The sequence below is a fragment of the Monodelphis domestica genome, chromosome 1, assembly GCF_027887165.1.
Source record: "Monodelphis domestica isolate mMonDom1 chromosome 1, mMonDom1.pri, whole genome shotgun sequence".
NCBI lineage: Eukaryota > Metazoa > Chordata > Mammalia > Didelphimorphia > Didelphidae > Monodelphis > Monodelphis domestica.
Genome location: NC_077227.1, coordinates 62,866,033 through 62,885,539, shown reverse-complemented (window position 1 = coordinate 62,885,539; position 19,507 = coordinate 62,866,033). Strand labels below are relative to the sequence as shown.

The 19,507-nt window shown below is 40.1% G+C and overlaps 1 long non-coding RNA gene across 1 annotated transcript in view; it reads right to left on the bottom strand.

Annotated features, from left to right (window-relative positions):
• Positions 1-18,521, bottom strand: part of LOC130454618 (uncharacterized) — a 43,427-nt gene extending 24,906 nt beyond the window's left edge. Inside the window, exons 1-2 of the long non-coding RNA XR_008912358.1 lie at positions 18,460-18,521; positions 16,219-16,285 (exon numbers count right to left, since the gene is read on the bottom strand). This is a non-coding gene — a long non-coding RNA (uncharacterized LOC130454618). The remainder of the gene's footprint in view (positions 1-16,218; positions 16,286-18,459) is intronic.
• Between the last annotated feature and the right edge of the window lie 986 nt (positions 18,522-19,507).

Sequence of the window (19,507 nt, the reverse complement as noted above, 5' to 3'; positions counted from 1 at the left end):
AAGGTTAAATGACTAGCCTAGAGTTTCACCCTGCTACCTACTTGCCTGTCCAAGAGATGAATTATTCAAAAAGAAGTTCACTATCCTTTATGATCTAACAGATGTCAAATGCTAACTTTACAAGAATAAATCCCCAAACAACCTTGAGAATTCAACAAACAGAGGCAGCTGGATGGCTCAGTGGATTGAGATCCAGGCCCAGAGATGAGAGGTCCTGGGTTCAAATCTGGCCTCAGACACTTCTTAGCTGTGTGACCCTGGGCAAGTCACTTGGCCCCCCCCCCCATAGCCTATCCCTTACCACTCTTCTGCCTTGGAACCAATACACAGTATTGATTCTAATATGGAAGGTAAGGATTAAAAAAAAAAAGAATTCAACAAACAAATTATTCTAGGACCCCAGTACCATGACAGACAGAATCACTGTCTTTGGTTTCCTGGACATAACATTGGTACATAAAAAGACTTAAGAACATTGTAAATAGATGTTAGTATACCAAAATCATCTACAAACTACCAAGAATAAAGAGCTTTCAAAATATAAAGATCTATGAGAAGAAAACAAAATTACATGGGAACAGAACAAGGTCCATGTTATCCATGTGGTCCTATCCCAAAGATGCTTTTGGTTAAGCCTTCAGAAGGAAAGTTTTATATCTGACATTTTTATTCAATTGAAATAAGAAAGTACTTGAATAATAGTCCATAAAACATGAAACAAAAAAAGAAAAATGGTAGGAGAGTGGCTTGCTCTTGAAATATTTCTATCTGAACTCCATCAAAGAAGATGAAAAGAATGAGATAAAATGATTATAATAACAGCTTTCATTTTGTTGTGTTTTAATCATTTTTCAATCAGATCCAGCTCTTCATAACAAGAGTTAGCGTTTTCTTGGCAAATATACTGCAATGGAATGCCATTTCCTTTTCCAGCTCATTTGGCAGTTGAGGAATTTGAGGCAAACATGGTTAAGTGACTTGCCCAAGGTCACACAGTTACTGTGTCATTTGAGGCCATATTTCAACGGGGGAAAATAGGTCTTTGTGAATCCAGGCCCAGCACTCTATCCACTGTACCACCTAGTTACCCCTGGCTTTCATTTACATGATTTTAGAAGGGTGTTCTCTAGACCTGGCTTTCAATCCACTGTGCTACCTAGCTGTTCCTATCTTTTTTTTTCTATTTTATCTCCCTCTCTCTCGCTTTCCCCAATGGGAAAAAAAATAAGAAGGAAAACAAAAGTCTTATAACAAATATCAGATGCTAAATTTTTGCAATTTCCAGTGACATGTTGTCATCTCCACCATTTTACATCATTATCATCATCTTAGTTTCTCATGATTAACTTTAAAAAATAATTAGCTGATATGAAAATTCAAGAGTTTATGACTTTTCAGGGTTGTTTCCTTGAACCACAGAGCTTCAGAGAAACAAACTTTATGCATCCTCATCAAGTAGCTAACTCTTATTTAGAAATGCAAACATTTCTTTTGTTTTTTTAAACTCTTACTTTCCATCTTAGAATCAATACTGTTCAAGTTGGTTCCAATGGAAGTGTGGTAGGGATTGGCAAAGGGGGTTAAGTGATTTTCCCAAGGTCTCATAGCTAGGAAGTGTCTAAGGCCAGATTTGAGACCATAACCTCCCATCTCTAGACCTGACTTTCAATCTACTGAGCCATCTAGCTGCCCCCAATACAGAGATTTTATAGTCTTAAATTCTTATAATCAGAGCTATTGAGGATAACAATATCTTGGATAGATTCCCCTTCACAAATGATCTCCAAATTCTTATTCTGGATTAGGGAATATGAACATGGAGCCTGAACTTTTAAAAAAATTATAACTGTTTAAGCCTTAATGAATTAAAAAATATCTGTGAAGAGATTAGTAGACTTCAATAGTTTGCCAGAAGGGTCCATGACACACAAAAAGTTAAGAATCCCTATTTTAGACTATATCTAAGAACCAGAGAACATAATTTATAGAATGGTGAATAGACTTTACAGCTAATGGATGTTACAATTTACAAATTTACACAATTTTGTTTACAAAGTGCCCCCTGTCTAGTTTCTCATTTGTTCTTCCCAATCTCCACCACCTCCCACTGATAGCTTGATAAGTCAAGGTCCTACAAAGCTCTGGGAGAGATTCCAATGCCCCTACTTCCCACTCATGATGAATGGCATTCTTTTGGTCATGTCATGCTCAGTTAGAAAAGTCATGCAATGGATTGAACCAGTCTATTATTCTTCCACAAGCCTCCTCTGATCCAACCAGTCTTAAATGATCCTTTCCCCCACCTGTCCTACCTTAGACCCCTTTTTTATCTTCTCATTTATTAATTTATATTTTGATTGACTCTGTGTGTGCCTTCCCCTACCAGTCCAAGAAGGTAAGAATCCTCTCTGGGGTACTCATTGTAGTTCCCCCACTGCCTAGGACAAGGCTCTGCATATAGAAGGTACTTAGTAAACAGCGTTTGGAATTTAACTATTGTTCTGATATCAAATTATACCAGCAAGCATAGCTCAACCCAGATCAGAAGATTTCACCCTAGTTCTTCCCCCAAGATGTGGTCATCTGTCCTGGTGTCCCACACCATGGCTCCAAATGAAAGATATAAGTTCACTTAGCAGGATGTGATTGGATTCAAGCAAAGGATACTTGTGGGAGGCAGTTAGGTGGCTCAGTGGATTGAGAGTCAAGCCTAGAGACCAAAAGTTCTAGGTTCAAATCTGGCCTCAGACACCTGTTAGCTGTGTGATTCTGGGCAAGTCACTTAACCCCCACTGCCTAGCCCTTACCAATCTTCTACCTTGGAACCAGTATATAGTATTGAATCTAAGACAGAAGTTAAGTGTTTTTTTTTTAAATAAAAATGATACTTATGGTCTTGGATGCTCAATACTTCAGGAACCAATAAGTGGAAAGAGCTTCTCCATGTTGGAGTCTGGATGAGGTTCAGGGTTATGCCCTTTATTTTTCAGCCCAAATCCTCTTTCCTTACTACACTTCCCCTGCCAATCCCTACTCCTTCCCCCACCCTATTTTATACTTCTTTCTAATTACACATGCAAAAAGGTAGAATGACAAATTTGACTCAGGAAAAACTTTTACAAGCTCTTCTTATGACCCATCAGTGAGTTTCAGGACACTGGAGAAGGTATTCTCCTGGTGTAGATTCTAGATATAGGTCTGCCACCAATTTATGATAGGATTTGGGGTAAGCTCCTTAAATTGTCTTGTAATCTAATTTCCCACGTGTAGAATGTGGATAAGGATGTTAACCGCATTGCCTCACTGGGCTGCTACAAGAAAAAATTGGTTTACAGATGCAAGAACATGTTGAAAGACTTAAGCATTTTACAAAAGCAATGTATTATTTATTTCTTCTCTCAAAGAGATTTAACTGGCTCAGAGGAAGCTTGACCCTGATTCCAGAGACAGAACACAGAGTAAAGTAAAGGGCATTCTCCTTTCTCCAGCTGAAATTCAGTTGTGATTGGCTTCCAGAAGAAAAGGTTAGAAGGCTCTATGGTCTATGGGTCATTCATGACTGGAAACCAGTCTCAGAAACACTGGGGAGGAGTCTGCTTGAGGGCAGGGGGCAGGGGGTGGGGGCTCATGCAGAAGAAGGCTGCTGAGAGATGGAGCAGATGACATGATCCAAGAGGTCCCTTCCAAGAGAACCTCTGGGAGGGAAGCTCTGCAACATTACATCATGTATTACCCAGACTTCTAGGTCATTACTAATTAGCATAACGGGGCCACCTGATCACAGCTGCTGTCCCTGGGAAACTACCACTGGTGCCAATAACCCACAGGCAGCTCAGAAACTTGTCTCTCTTTCCTGTCAGGAGGCTTTTGGGTTGGAACAGGTGAAGGAACAGCTGACATCTGCCTTTGTGTCTCAGAGCCCAACGTTGCTTGGAAGAGGGAAAGTCAATGCTTAATGCTAAGAGCTCTCTCTTCCTCCTTCACCATCTCATTAATAATGTCCAACACCACATTGTACTCTGCTGCTGATACGCCTTCTAAAAAACCCTCTCAATGGGCAGTTTTCACTAGGAGTCCTAGATATGCTGGAGGGTTAGATTTAACAAACAATTATTAAGTACCTACTACATATAAAATACTTCACAAAGTGCTGGGAATGACAAAATAAACCCGATGTGGCCTAGGCATCAATCACAGTCTGAGGGTAGAGAGATGGTGCATATAGGTAATGGAGAAGGACCTGGACTTAGAGCTAAAATTGCAACTTATTCTTAAGTCATCAGCATTTATAAATGTTTCTGTATGCTAAAAACTGTGATGGGTGCTAAAGATTCAAAGACAAAAATGAAACAGTTCCTTTCCTCAATGAGCCTGTAAGGTATAAGGGGAGTCGACATGGGCATATATAAGTACCTAAAAAATAAATATAAGGTAATTTGTGGGGGCAGGAGGCATGTGCTGGAAAGACTTCATCTGGAACCATATAGGTGAATTTATGGCACACTTGCCAGAACCTGCCAAAGGGGGCTGCTCCCTTCCCCCTCTCCATGTATACCTGAGGACATTTTTATATCACCCACCCCTCTGCCCCACAGCCCACTGAGAGTGTTTCCTCCGTCCCCTGTCTGGCATAAGGTGGGGATTGAGGGTTGCAGTTTGGGCATTTGGTCTCTAAAAGGTTAACCATCACTGATCTAAGAAGTAGTATTTCAATTGAGTTTTGAAGAAAATGAGGAAGGGAAGTTTTAGTGGCAAAAGTGAGAAAGAAAAACATTCCAGGCATGAAAAATACTTCATACAAAGTCTGAGGACCTGAGACAGAATATATATTGAACAATAAAAAGGTCAATCTGGCTGGACCACTGAGTTCATGAAGGAATTGTTGTTTGGTTGGTTTTCATCCGTGACACAATTTTGGGGTTTCTTAGCAAAGATATTGGAGTGGTTTGCCATTTCCTTCCCTATCTCATTTTGCAGATGAAGAAACTGAGGCCAGCAGAGTAAAGCAACTTTCCCAGGGTCACACAGTTAATAAGTGCCTGATGCTGGATTTGAACTCAAGAAGATGAGTCTTCTTAACTCCATGCCCAGCATTCTATCTACTGTGCTACCTAACTTCCAAAGGAAAAATGCATACTGATTTTGGAAAGAGAGGTTGGAGCTAGATTGTGAATGACTCTAAATGCCCAACAAAGTAGTTTGTATCTGATTCCAGATGTCATTGAGGAAGAAGGGAGAGATATGATCATCCCAGGAGTTTAGGAATATCACTTTGGCACCAAGGTGGAGGATGAATTAGAGAGGGAAGAGACTAAAGGAAGGAAAGCCAGTTTAGGAGGCAATTGCTGGTAATAAGGATGTGGTAAGGACCTGAACTCAGGTGAGGCCTTGTGAATGAAGAAAAGTGGATAAATTAAAGGAAGAGGTTATTGAAGAAGAATTGGTGGCTTGTCAACTACTGGTTATGTGAGGAGAATAAAATGTGAGGAGGAGAATCTGGGTGGTGAGTAGGATGAAAGGGCAAGTCATTTAATCACTCTAAAACTCAGCTTCCTCATCTGCAAAGTGAGCTTATTTCTAAGCTCCTTTCTACCATCATATGAACCTTTGATGTTGTTCATCCTTTCTTTCTGAAGAGGTCCAGCGACATCACAGGATGATGTCCTAAATTGCTCATGAATTGGATTTAAGTGAGGCAAAGTTGTACAAAATTGTCAGCCTCACTCGCTTCTCCAGAATCATTGAAGTCCAATAGCAAGACAAAAGTCAAGATGATTGGTGATGGATGAGGATGCAATAAATGACTTTGGCTTCTTTGGTGTCTAACCAAGTTCTAAGTGCACCCCAGTGACTACTTCAGGTGCTTTCATGACTGTTGGAAAAAAGTATTCTCATCTGCCCATTCAACCAGAGAGAAGTTTTCTCATGGTTGGGGTAGATACCCACCTCACTAACCAATGAATTTGTGGTCCATCAGTTGCCTTCATCCTTCTTTAGCTCATCTGCCAGGATGGTTTTCTGGAATGTGACCACTATACATACTACAGCTTCTTGGAGTCACAGGTGAGAGCTAGGAGGACACTAAAGGTGGATGAGCACCCTTGAAGAGGGCTTAGCAAGCCCTCGTACCGGAGGTGCTAATCCTCCTTGACACTCACACATCCCAGTGACTGTAATAAACAACTGTGGAAAGTGACATAAGTATAAAGGAGAAGTTGAAGTAAAATGCTATGAAATTTTTGAGAAATGAACTGCCACCTGAGAAAAGGAATGATGAGATCATTTAACTGAAAGTGCTTTGTAAACCAGAAAGCATGCTACATGAATTATTATTGTGATAATTAAACAAGCAGGTAGGTGGCTTAGTGGATAGAAAGCCAGGCCTGGAAATGGAAGGTCCTAGGTTCAAATAAAACCTCAGATACTTCCTAGCTGTGTGACCCTGACCAAGGCACTTAACTCCAATTGCCTAGTCCTTCCTACTCTTCTGCCTTGGAACCAATACTCAGTATCAATTCTAAAGCAGAAGGTAATGTTTTAAAATACATATATGGAACTGAGTTAAATTTACAAAAATAAGGGTCATTTCCCAATTGAAAGGATATGAACAGGCAATTTTCAGAAGAAGAAATCAAAGCTATCTCTAGTCATTTGAAAAAATGCTCTAAATCACTACTGATTAGAAAATACAAATTAAAACAAGTCTGAGGTTACCACCTCATACCTATCAAAAATGACAAATGCTGGAGGGAGCAAGGGAAAATAGATACAATAATAAACTGTTGATTCAGTTGTGAACTTATCAAACTATTCTGGAGAATCATTTGTAATTATGCCCAAAGGGCTATAAAATGTGCATATCCTTTGACCCAGCAATATCACTACTAGGTCTGTACCCCAAATAGATCAAAGGAAAAGGAAAGGGACTTAGATGTACAAAAGTATTTATAGTAACTCTTTTGTGACAGCAAAGAATTGGAAATTGAGGGAATATTCATCAACTGAGAAATGGCTGAACAAGTTGTGGCATATTATTGTAATGGAACACTATTGTGTTATGAGAAATGACATGGGGGTGGCTTTGGGGGGGGAAATGGCAAGACCTATATGAATTGATGCAAAGTGAAGTAAGAAGAACCAGAAAATCACTGTGCATGGTAACAGCAATATTATAATGATGATTAACTGAGAAAGACTTGGCCACTCTGATTAATACAATGATCTGAGACAGTTTCAAATAACTCATGATGAAAAATGCTAGAGAGAATTGATGAACTCTGAATACAAATTCAAGTTTAATTTTCTTCCTTTTTTATTTTCTTGTCTTCTTTGTGATATAGCAGATATGGAAATATGTTTTGCATGATTTCACACACAAATTGATATAATTTTGCTTGCCTTCTCAGTGAGTAGGGAATGAGTGGGAGGAAGGAAGAAAATCTGGAACTCAAAACTTAGAAAAGAATGTTACAAATAAATAATCAATTTATTTTATAAAAATAAACATTCAGATTTGAAGATAGGAGAGATGAAACAAATGCAGAAAATTATGTACTGAGAAAGGGATTTTTGAATCCAGGAAGTGATAAGAAGGATGAATGACAAGATGAGGAGGAGAGAAATGAAAAATGAAATTGTACATAGAGGGAAAATGTGGGCAAAATTAGTCTGGTCTGACCTTTACATGAAAGAGCACTCAAACAATACAATAAGAGAAGAAACTAGCTTCATAATTCTTGTTCAGGGTGATAGATGACAAGTCAATAGTCATTTGGGACAATTGTTTTCTGATTCTTGGGCTAAATATGCTTCCTTTGTCAAGAATTTCAGCCTAGGTCAGGATGGAGGTCCCTGGAGCCTTCTGACTATGACAATGGCTGCCAAGAGAACAACAGTGCCAAACAGATACAACACATCCAACTCTGAAAGGAACCTGTCCACAACAGAGTTTCCTTTTCTGAGAGCCTGCATTTTTAAAGGACTGCCTGGGCTTTCCATCAGCACACAGAATAGGATGGAATACACTGACAAGGACACTAGCAGAAGGCCAATCCCAAGAGCCAAAGTCGGGTGAAGATGGGCCAGGTCAGAAGAATGAGATCTTAACTGACTTGAGGCATGGAAAGGTTTGGGTAACATTTTCCCAGCTTTATTTTTGACTTTCCCAGATCTGCAACATCCCAAATCACAGACCTAGAGAACACCTTCATTAACAATTTGTGTTCAAGAGAAAGAAAGAAGAGAGGTTCCATTCAGCCATGATTCTTTGGGAGCTGCCTAGGAATTTTTCTGACAAGAGGCTTTGGCAGTGGGTTTTGACCCAGGGCTGGAAAGAGAAGCATTGAACTAACCACAAAAACTGTCATTCTGGCAGAGCTGACCTGTCCATAAGGCATCTTGAGAGAAAACTCAAGACTCTAGACTTGGAAAGTAAAATGAAGCCTAAAAATGTCTCCCAGACATCTGACAATGCCAAAAAATCTGGGGGGTTCTTGCAGACAAAGGGCATGAGATGATGATCTGAGTGAATGTCTGTAACAGACTGAGAAACTAGCTCTAAGCCCTCCCCCCTCCCCCCCCCCAGAACACCTAAATCAGTGGGTCCCAGCATGGTCCTTAGACCACCTCCATTGGCTTACCCAAAATGCAAATTCTCTAGTTAATGATATTATAAACACTGAGAGTTACCCAGCACTTCAAAGATACAGGGCATCTTATACTTTATTATTTCATTTGAGTCTCAAACCCCTGTGAAATAGAATCTACAGATAATCTATTCCCAATTTATAGATAAGGCCAAGGGATAGAAAAGACTGTAGGCGCATAGAGCTAATAAGTGTTAAGACATTGGACTTGAATTCCAGACTTCTTGACTCCATGTTTAGCCATGATATAATAAGCATAAAACATAACAGTTTGAACATATGGCCATGATACTATTTACCTAAGCTCTAAGTTCTACAAAGTATTTCATACTCTTCATCCCTGTGTCTCTTCTAGCTCTCACATGTTATGTTTGGATCCAACACTCCATCAAAGTTTGGAGTGTTATATATTTTGTTCTGTAAGTGATGGAGAGGGTAGACTAGCTCCCTGGACCCTTCAACCCATCCAATGGCTCACAAGTGAGAGATTCGAAGGTCACTGGACTCTAGGAGCTTTATAGATGGATAATCCTATACTGTTATTCAGTGAAATATGAATTTCTCAAAATCCCCATTGAGTATAGTAAATTATCTCCCTTCCATGATTTTGCTGGTGCTTATTTTTCTGTTTAGAATGTCTGCCTTTCCTTCTCAACCTGCAGAATGATTGTCCTCCCTTTAATCCAGTCTAGAGAAGCAACAGTAGAAAGATTAATGGGTTTGAAATCAAAGAATATAGGGAAATAGGTCAAAATTCTACCTGTCACCTGTTTTCTGTGTGAATCTTGCTCAACCTGTCATTTATCCTCCCTGTGCCTCAATTTCCCCCTATGTAATGGGAAGGGAATAGACTAAATGACCTCTAAGATCCTTTCTAGCTCTAAATCTTGGATCGAATTCAATCTGGCAAGCATCTACTTAGCACCTCTCATGTTCCAGTAATAGACACTGGGGATACAAAGACAAAAATTAGTCCATGCCTTTAGGGAGCCTACATTCTCCTGGGAGGGCATGGTACATAAACAAATCATTTAAAGCCTCAACTCAAAAGCAACCTCCCTCTCCCTCCCCACTCCCATGACCTTCCCCTTTGAAAGTCTCATAGCACTTGGTCTTGTAATTAATAATTGTACGTTATGGTATAATATAGATATCTATCTGTGTATCTTTTCCTACTTTAAGATGAAGACAGGATTGTGTCTTATAAGAATTTTGTTTCTCTATCAACCCCTAGTTCTCTGTTCATAGGTGGTCATTGGAACTGGATATTTGTTGAGTTCAAATATTGTAATAAATAGATTCAATAAAAATGGTTCTAAGGCTTTGCTTACTACCCATGCAGTCTTGGGTAGGTCATTTCCTTTCTCTGTAACTCAGTTTCTTCACCAATCAAGTGAGAAGGTTAAGTGATCCTTAGAGACCCTGATAGATCTAAGCCTTCTAACTATAATCCCATTAAGGCACTTCCATCTTTCCTTTTGATTTTCTTTAACTCCTTTCACTGCCAATGAAATCTTCCACAAGCCCTGGAAGTTGACCTGTTCTTAGATGTGACACTATCATTCTACCTTCATTAGCCATCAGAGAAAAGCCATTCTTTCTCCCAACTGCTAAAATGACAAGAGACCAGGAAAGGGCCCCCCAGCCACAGCCATTTAATTCCCAGAAATAACTGTTGACAGGGAATGGAGAAGAAACAGGCCCCCTTGGAGCTCTGGATCTACCCCACATCTTCCTGCCCAGCTGGCCAAGCCACAGTGTTTTACAGCCCATGCAGGTGGGGAGAGGTGGGTCTGAGGCAAATGGGGGCAGGGAGAAGGAAGGAAGGCTTTGGCTCCGAATCCCTTAGGATGCTCAGGTAGCTGTCAACAGCCAGCACTGGGAAGAATCACAAGGTAGCCTGACTCACTTAATCACTGACAGAAAGATTCTACTTTGGCAGACTTGGTGACCTAGGGGGCTTCCAGATGTCAGTCTGAGCTCTCTTCTATCAGTCAGCACCTTTTCCAAGGCTCAGAGGCACCAAAGAGGATAGAAGAAAACAAATTTTAAATATAGGAAAAAAAGGAAAGAAGGGGATGAGCTTCTTCCTATCTATCTACATGTCCTGGACTCTACTTCTATCTCCAGTCCAATCCGCAATCATGCCTTTGGTATGTTATGTAAACCACAGATGGATCCCAGCATAACACTTAAAACTATGGGAGTCTGGCAGATGTTAGCCACCGCTTTCCCAATGAAAAGAGAAATCAAACAGACATCCAGTGAAGCACCCTTGCTGAGCAAGTCTCCTCTTCTTTTATGAACGATAACGCTACAACACAGTGGTGTGACATCCTTGCATCATCCTGGCTGGCCCAGAAGACTACATAGGTGAGTAAGTTGTTTAGGGATACATAATGGAAGTAAATTAAATATCCTATTCAAAATAGAAAAAAAAGAAGGGAGAGGAAACAGAGATTGAGACCTTACATTCAGTTCAACACACATTGATAAAACACCTACAATATCCTAGGAACCATTCCAGGAGCAAGGGGTAAAAAGACAACAAGTAAAAGATGTGAATTCCCTGAGCAGGATGTGATTGGAGTCAGACAAAGGATACCTGTAGAGGACAGCTAGATGGCTCAGTGGATAAAGAACCAGGTCTGGAGATGGGGAGGTCCTGGTTCCAAATTTGACCTCCAACACTTCAAAGCTGTGTGACCCTAGGCAAGTCACTTCACCCCCATTTTCCTAGTCCTAACCACTCTTCTGCCTTGGAATCAATCCTCAGCATCAATTCTAAGGCAGAAGATAAGAGTGAATATATATATATATACGTATACATATACGTATATATATGTATGTGTATATGTGTATTATAAATGATATATGACAAATAAAATTTAAAATTAAATAAACAAAAACAATAGGAGTAAAGCCTTAGCTTCCAGATACCTAGAGGAATGGAATGGTATGAAAAATAAATTATTGAAGATAACCAATTTGCTTTAAATATCAAATCAAACATTTTAAAAAAATTAAATGTGGATGAAAATATTTCTGTAATGTATAATTGGTTTCCCTGCCTTCTTAGAGAACATCTTTCCATTCTTAATGACTGGATTATATTGTAATACACTAGCAATTTAAGGGCTTATTGATGTGTGTTAGACCTTTTGGTTCCCACACCAAATGGCCTCAGATTATTGTTGTTGTTAACACTTTTATTCCCTGCTTCTCTAGAATCTTTTGCTGCATCCTTCTCTTCTAACTAATTCAGGAGTGAATTCTTGGGTACCAGAGAAAGAATCCAGATTTTTGTCCCTTTGAAGAACCCCTGAAGTTTGGAGTTGGAAGGTGATTGCCCTGATAACACACTTGACCTTTGCTTGCAGATCTACAGTGAGCAATCCTGTTCTGATTTTGGACAGCTCCATTTGTTAGGAAATTCTCTCTTAATTTATTCTTTTGCAACTTCTACTTATTTAACTTAGTCCTAGTCTCTGGAGTGAGCCAGAACAAACCCAATTCCCTTTGACATTGTTCCCCTTCAAATACTTGGAAAGTCCTGATGGTATGGTAGCCCTTCTAAGTCTTCTCTTCTCTGGGGTACCTGTCCCCAATTCTTTCATCTGATCTCCACTATGACTAATCTGTTCCTATCAGACTGTCAGGCCGCTGTTGCTGTCAGAGTGTGACAGTCCTTTTCTCCAGCTCTAACATGTCATAGGCTTGGAAATAAGATCATAAATTTTAATAAAATTATGTGCAAAGTAAGTATCAATAGGACCTGAGTAAGGACCAATGGAAAATGTTTATTCTGCATAGATTTTGTGATATCAGTTTTGATTACCACTTTTTTGCTTCCTTTCTATTTCTCAGTTGTGCTCTAGGAACTGAAGTTGACAGAGAACTGAATTCCAAACTGGTGAAGTGTTCCTAAATATGCATTGTATAAGACAATTATAACATCCAAAGTAATCATTGATATTAAATAGAAACTAGGCTTCTGTGTCCCCTACTACATTTTATTTTTGGTTGAAGCTTAAGGTTTAATTTTTCCACCCTTTCCATGCCACTTGGCCACCTGCCATCTTCAGAAATAGGTTGTTTTTGTATATCACTATATTTTCAAATAAGTACTTTTCATGTTATTTACTTTCAAAAATTTTATAATCCAACCAAATTGATCTATTTCCCAAGGTTCTTATCTGCAATCTTATCTCCCTCTTCTGAGCCTCTACTTAAGCTGCTCCCTACATATGAATTGCTTTCACAACTCTCCTTAATTCTTGAAATACTTAAATTTCTTAAAGCTGAGTGCAGATGCCAACTCCTACAGGAAAACTTCCCTGATGCTCTCAGCTTCCCTAAATTATCTGGTATTTGCTTGGTTACAACACTGCCTACCCTCTGTGATTACTTCCCATTTCCATATAAGACTAAATACATGTGTGTATACGTGTGCATAGTTATCTATAATGATGTGTTCATTCATTCAGTGAACTAGATTTCAGTGAAGCAGAGTTGGGCTAACTCATCAGTCTACTTCTCCCTTCCAGTCATCATAGTCCAGTGGCAAGACAAAAGTGAAGATGACTGGTGATGGTCCAGACTGTAATGTATGAACTTGGCCTCTAGTGTCTGAACAAGCTCTAAGCATTCCACAGCACCTGCTTCAGGCACCTTCATGGCCATTGGAACAAATTGTTCTCATCTGCCCATTCCAACAGGGAAATCTTTACATTCTGGGAGTAGAGACCCCTCAAACTCACCAATGGGTTTCAGGCCCATTGGATAGCCTCAACCTGGCTTAGCCCATCTGATGAGATGACTTTTTACTGGAGTATTTTAATTTTTAAAAGACAATGATAAAAAAAATTAATTTTAAAAATTAAAAAAAGACAATGATGCCCCATAGCTATAATAGTGACCTGGCTTATACCTTATACCCACCCTTGGGTTCTACTCATTCTGTTAATTTAATAGAAATTCACAAAAGTGGGGGCAGCTGGGTAGTTCAGTGGACTGAGAGCTAGTCCTAGAGACGGGAGGTCCTAGGTTCAAATCTGGCCTCAGCCACTTCCTAGCTGTGTGACCCTGGGCAAGTCACTTGACCCCCATTGCCTAGCCCTTACCACTCTTCTGCCTTGGAGCCAATACACAGTATTGACTCCAAGACGGAAGGTAAGGGTTTAAAAAAAAAAAGAAATTCACAAAAGTACCCTGAAGGACAGAGATCTAGCCAAGTTGAACACTGAACTAGAGTAGAAAACTATCTACCAGCTAAAAGAGTTTCTAAACCTAGGAGTGGACAGTCTGTAGAAGGCAAGAGATAATGTTGCTGGATTTTTGGGGAATGGCTGGTTAAAATGAGACTCAGAACTGATTCATTTTATTTGCAGAATTCATGCTCCATCCCCAGAAAAATTGGGATTTGTGCATTAATATAAACAAGAGCTTAATATAAGTATAATTATGCATCCACTATTAACATTAATATAAACAATGACTTAATAGAAATTTATTTTATATTATATGATATGAATTACATATTCATTATTAATTAATATTAATATAAACAATAGCTTCAGGACTCTGGAACAATAAGGACAGCTAATCATAATGATGGCCACCACATCCCAAGTTTTGGAAGTCTCTGACCCATAAGGGGGACAAGCTGTTGGAGCTACATAGTAACTCAGGGTAGCAGTGTGGAAGGAAAAGAAGGTGGTTATTACTTAATGACACTAAAAATATATGCTTGAATATAGTCAGCAAGTGATATCTATCATACTTCCAATCTTATTTCTTCTACTATCATCAAAAGTTGTGGATGGACCTTGGGCTGACTCCCTGGCAAAAAGGTTCATCCCTACCATAATAACATAACAGCAAAAATAAATGTTTGTTAACTTGAAAGGAAGAGGCATAGGCAACTAGGTGGTTCAGTAGATAGAGAGTCAGGCCAGGAGATGGGACATCCTGGGTTCAAATCAGGCCTCAGATACTTCCCAGCTGTGTAACCCTGGACAAGTCACTTAACCCCCATTGCCAGGAAGGAAGGAAGGAAGGAAGGAAGGAAGGAAGGAAGGAAGGAAGGAAGGAAGGAAGGAAGGAAGGAAGGAAGGAAGGAAGGAAGGAAGGAAGGAAGGAAGGAAGGAAGGGAGGGAGGGAGGGAGGGAGGGAGGAAGGAAGGGAGGGAGGAGGGAAGGAAGGAGGGAAGGAAGGAAGGGAAGGAAGGAAGGAAGGAAGGAAGGAAGGAAGGAAGGAAGGAAGGAAGGAAGGAAGGAAGGAAGGAAGGAAGGAAGGAAGGAAGGAAGGAAGGAGGGAAGGAAGGAAGGAGGGAGGGAGGGAGGGAGGAAGGAAGGAAGGAAGGAAGGAAGGAAGGAAGGAAGGAAGGAAGGAAGGAAGGAAGGAAGGAAGGAAGGAAGGAAGGAAGGAGGGAGGGAGGGAGGGAGGGAGGGAGGTCCAAAATGATATCACTACTTCAGGATCAATGTATAGTGCCCAACTGACCAATGTGAGCTCAGGAGGTTCTATTATAAGCCAAGCACAAATAGATTATATAAAAGGGGCCTGATGAATAAGGCAGCAAACCAAGGCAACAGAGACTGGGGCAAAGCTTTCTTGTACTTCCTAGTCAGAGTTGTGGGAATATCTTTCCAGCTAATGCTCTCTGGTGCAGAGTTTGTGCTCTGGCTTCAGAGATGCTCCTTTGAACAGGTGTCTGGAAGGCATTCCAATTCTAGTATTCTGACCTCCTTCAGTGAACAGCTCAGATGCCACCTCCTTCAGGAGGCCTTTCCTTACCCTTCCTCCTGCCTTCAGGTATTAGTGTTCTCTCCTTCTAGAAATTATTTTGTGTTATTTCTCATATTCTTTGCATTAGCTTTTCTATTCACAAATTGTATGTCTTCAATAAGCTTCTGGAGGGTGGGAGCTTTTTTCCCTTTTGTCTTTATATCCCCACTCTCTTGCAAATAACAAGTGCCCAACAAATTTAGTGCTGGACCCAGAGGCAAGAAGGATTGAGTTCAAATCCTAACTTGGATACTTATTAGCTGTGTGACCCTGGGCAAATCTCTTGACCCTCTTAAGCCTCAGTTTCCTCATCTGTAATATGAGGGATCTATAAAAGAGGGATAACAAGAGCGTCTACCTCATAGGGTTGTTATAACAATCAAATGAGTTAAAATCTGTGAAGCATTTTGCATACTTTACAATGTATACACATATATGTACAAGTACATATCATTAAAATTTATTAAAAGAAATTAAATTAATCATCTAATTCTTCCCAGTCAGTTTCCCCTCTCGCCACCACCTTCCCTTCTCCACTCATAAGATCCCAGGTGAGTAGATTTGATTCCATTTAAACAGAAGGGGAAACTAGGACACAAATCTCTGGTCAGTTGCCTCCGACTCACACCAAGATGGCATCGTGACCCTCTTCCCTAACTGCAGCCTCTTTGCATGGACAAACTCCCGCCCAGTCATACAAGTTAGTACCAAGCAGGTGTTCAAACAGAAGAGCTGCTTAATGGAGATGAACAGAGCTACAAGAAATTTTTCTTTTTTTACTTACATGATTAAACAGCCCAGGGAAACATTTGCGTTGGAACAGATGGTACCAGTCCTGAGTACAGCGAAGCCTGCAAAAAGTTTTCACACTGTTAAAAATGGTAGCATTCTCTGTCATCCCTATTCTCATCAACCATCTGCAGTGGATAGGATATAAAGTAATGACTGTAAATGTACATCCATTATGTCTAACCTGGCATTCAATGCCCTCTGTGTGCTGACACTGCACCAGGCTACTCCTAACTTTATTGCCCCTTCCCAATTGAGTTTCAGAACAACTGACTGCTCCTCATCCATCTCACAATGATTACTGCCTTCATGCCTTTGCTCATGCCCTCACTTTGTGAATATGGATCAATTCTTTATTGTTTCTGGATCCCCACCTCTAAAGTTGTGTCGGTTGTGTCTAACTCTTCATGATCTTGGCAAAAAGACTGGAGTAGTTTGCCATTTCCTTCTCTAGCTCATTTTACTGATGAGGAAACTGAGGCAAATAAGATGAGGTGAGTTACCAAGGGGCACACAGCTAGTGTCTGAGATAAGATTTGAACTCAGGTCTTCCTCACTCCAGACCTGGTGCTCTTTCCACTGTATCAGCTTACCTGCTTCAAATTAATTTCTTTTATTTTGTGCATTTCCTCTCTTGGAGACAGGAAGCTCCTTTAGGGTATGAACTATGTCTTATTCATTTTGTTTTTCTTCTGCAATGCTTAGAGCAATGCCTTAAACAAAGTAAACACTTAATAAATATTGGGTGGCTGAATGAATTAATGAATGAATGGTGCACTTAGTAGGAAGAGCAATGAATTAGGGGGCAGCAGGGTGGCTCAGTGGATTGAGAGCCAGGCCTAGAGATGGAAGGTCCTGAGTTCAAGTTTGACCTCAGACACTTCTCAGGTGTGTGACCCTGAGCAAGTCACTTGATCCTCATTGCCTCACCCTTACCACTCTTCTGCCTTAGAACCAATACACAGTACTGATTCTAAGATGGAAGGTAAGAATTTAAAAAAGGAAAGGAAAGGAAAGGAAAGGAAAGGAAAGGAAAGGAAAGGAAAGGAAAGGAAAGGAAAGGAAAGGAAAGGAAAGGAAAGGAAAGGAAAGGAAAGGAAAGGAAAGGAAAGGAAAGGAAAGGAAAGGAAAGGAAAGGAAAGGAAAGGAAAGGAAAGGAAAGGAAAGGAAAGGAAGCTTGCCACTTATTAGCTATATAACACTGAACATTCTACTTTATATCTCAGGGGCTTTCCTGATATGTAAAATCAGAAAGGCTGAACTTTTCAGCTCTGGAGTCATATGAATGAATCAATAAATCTCATAGATGGGGACAGCTAGGTGGGTCAGTGGATTGAGAGCCAGGTCTGGAAACAAGAGGTCCTGGGTTAAAATCTAGCCTCAGAAACTTCCTAGCTGTGTGACCTAGGCAAGTGACTTAACCTCAGTTGCTTAGTCCTTACCATTCTTCTGCCTTGAAATTAATATAGTTGGTATCCATCCTAATCCAGAAGACAAGAGTTTAAAAACATACACAAAGAACTAAAAAAAAAAAAAAAAAAACCCTGAATGTATTTAATCCCATTAGTTCCTTTAAGAGAGCTGCTCTAAGACAGAAAATGTTTGCCCTTATACTCTGGATTTGTTCTATCCCAGCTTTGCTCTTCTTTGTTAGTTTATGCAGAAAGTACCCTATTCCTGGGTCTCTCCCCAGATATGGTTCCCTTCCTAGGGCAGATGTAATATTCTAGATCAGAGAAAAGGAAAACATTTTAAAAACATTTAAAACTGGTCCTGGGAAGCTATCTGACAAGAGTCAGACTTCCCCCCTACCTCTAGAAGGAAGTCTATTGTTTAGAACTAGAAGAGAGGGAACAAGTAATAACCTGAGCATCTATGAGCATTTCCTTGCTCTCCCCCACCACCATTCTCCTGGGGATGATGAGTTTCTTTCTGCCTTCTTGGCCAAGACCATCCAAGACAAGATCTGCCCCATCTTCTTTATGCTTCTCAAGACTCACTAGAAATGGAGCCATAACTGACATCAAACACCACTAGGCAGTTACCCTGAGCATTTGCTAGTGAGATATTTTTAGGTCCTGGAATGTTTTTCACATGAAAATATTTTTAGACCAAATATACCCTGAGTAGCAAAATGTGGCTTCTAAGTAATTATGCAATTAATCAGCAAGGTATAGGTGGAAAGGTCACTGCACATCTCTAAGAGGAAAGGGAAAGAGAAACCAATTCAACTTACTTTGACACATATAGTCCCAGAAAATAAAGCAGGATCACAGCCACAAAGAGAGTCACAGCCACCACGAGAGCTGGAAAGACAAAGAAAACACTGGATTCCAAGGCTTTTGCTTCTCCTCTCCCACCCAAGTGTTATACACAAGATATACACTACAATCATTGGAGAATAAAGCAACTGGATAGACTATATCTTCTTCTAGTTGCAGAGACTTTGAAAAAGTGCACTCATCACAAAAGTTTAGGGAAATGATTCATTCTCTTTTAATGGTATAATGATACCCACAATTCAGCCCATGCCTCTCAACACCTCTCCTAGATTTTATTGTTGGGACTAATCGGATAATAGATCAGAAATTGAAGAGACTTCCAGTCCAATTCTCTCATTTTAGAGGGGAAAACTGAGGTCCATGGAGCTGGAGTCACTTGCCTAAGGTTAAAAACAATCTGGATTTGAACCCAACTCCTCTAGCTCCAGAGCCAGAATTCCTTCCCATTGTACCAACAAGCATCCTTCATTGTCACCTAATTCTGAAAGTCCACTTAACTTCTCGGGAAACTCAAACTCTTCTCATGAGAAGGGTAGAGTTTGTTGGGATGACAAAAAGAAAATTTCCCCCAAGTCTTCCTCTCTCTTTCTCTCCACTGTCCATCTAAAAATGATACATGCCCATAAGTTGATGCTTAGGACCATCCCAAAAAAGCTGCTGTAAAGGTGAATTTGAAACCACCTCCACCTCACATTTTTTAGCATTGATGCCATTAATTAGGTGAGAAAGTCTCAACCCATCAATCCAAACTAAATGTGAGAAGTCACTAAAATCCAGTGGATAAAATAAAACAGACAGGAAGTCTCCTTTTGTAGCCTGGAAGATTAGTCAACTCTTGAAGGATCATCTATAAATTGTCAAGCAAGGTGAGAAAGGAAGAGGAATTTCAAAATTTGGAGATCATGTATTTCCTTAACAACACTATGGGAAAACTGCTAGGGAGTGAGGAGAAAAAAAGAATCTTTGACTGTCTCTTTCCTCCTCACTCCCCTGCTCCACTTC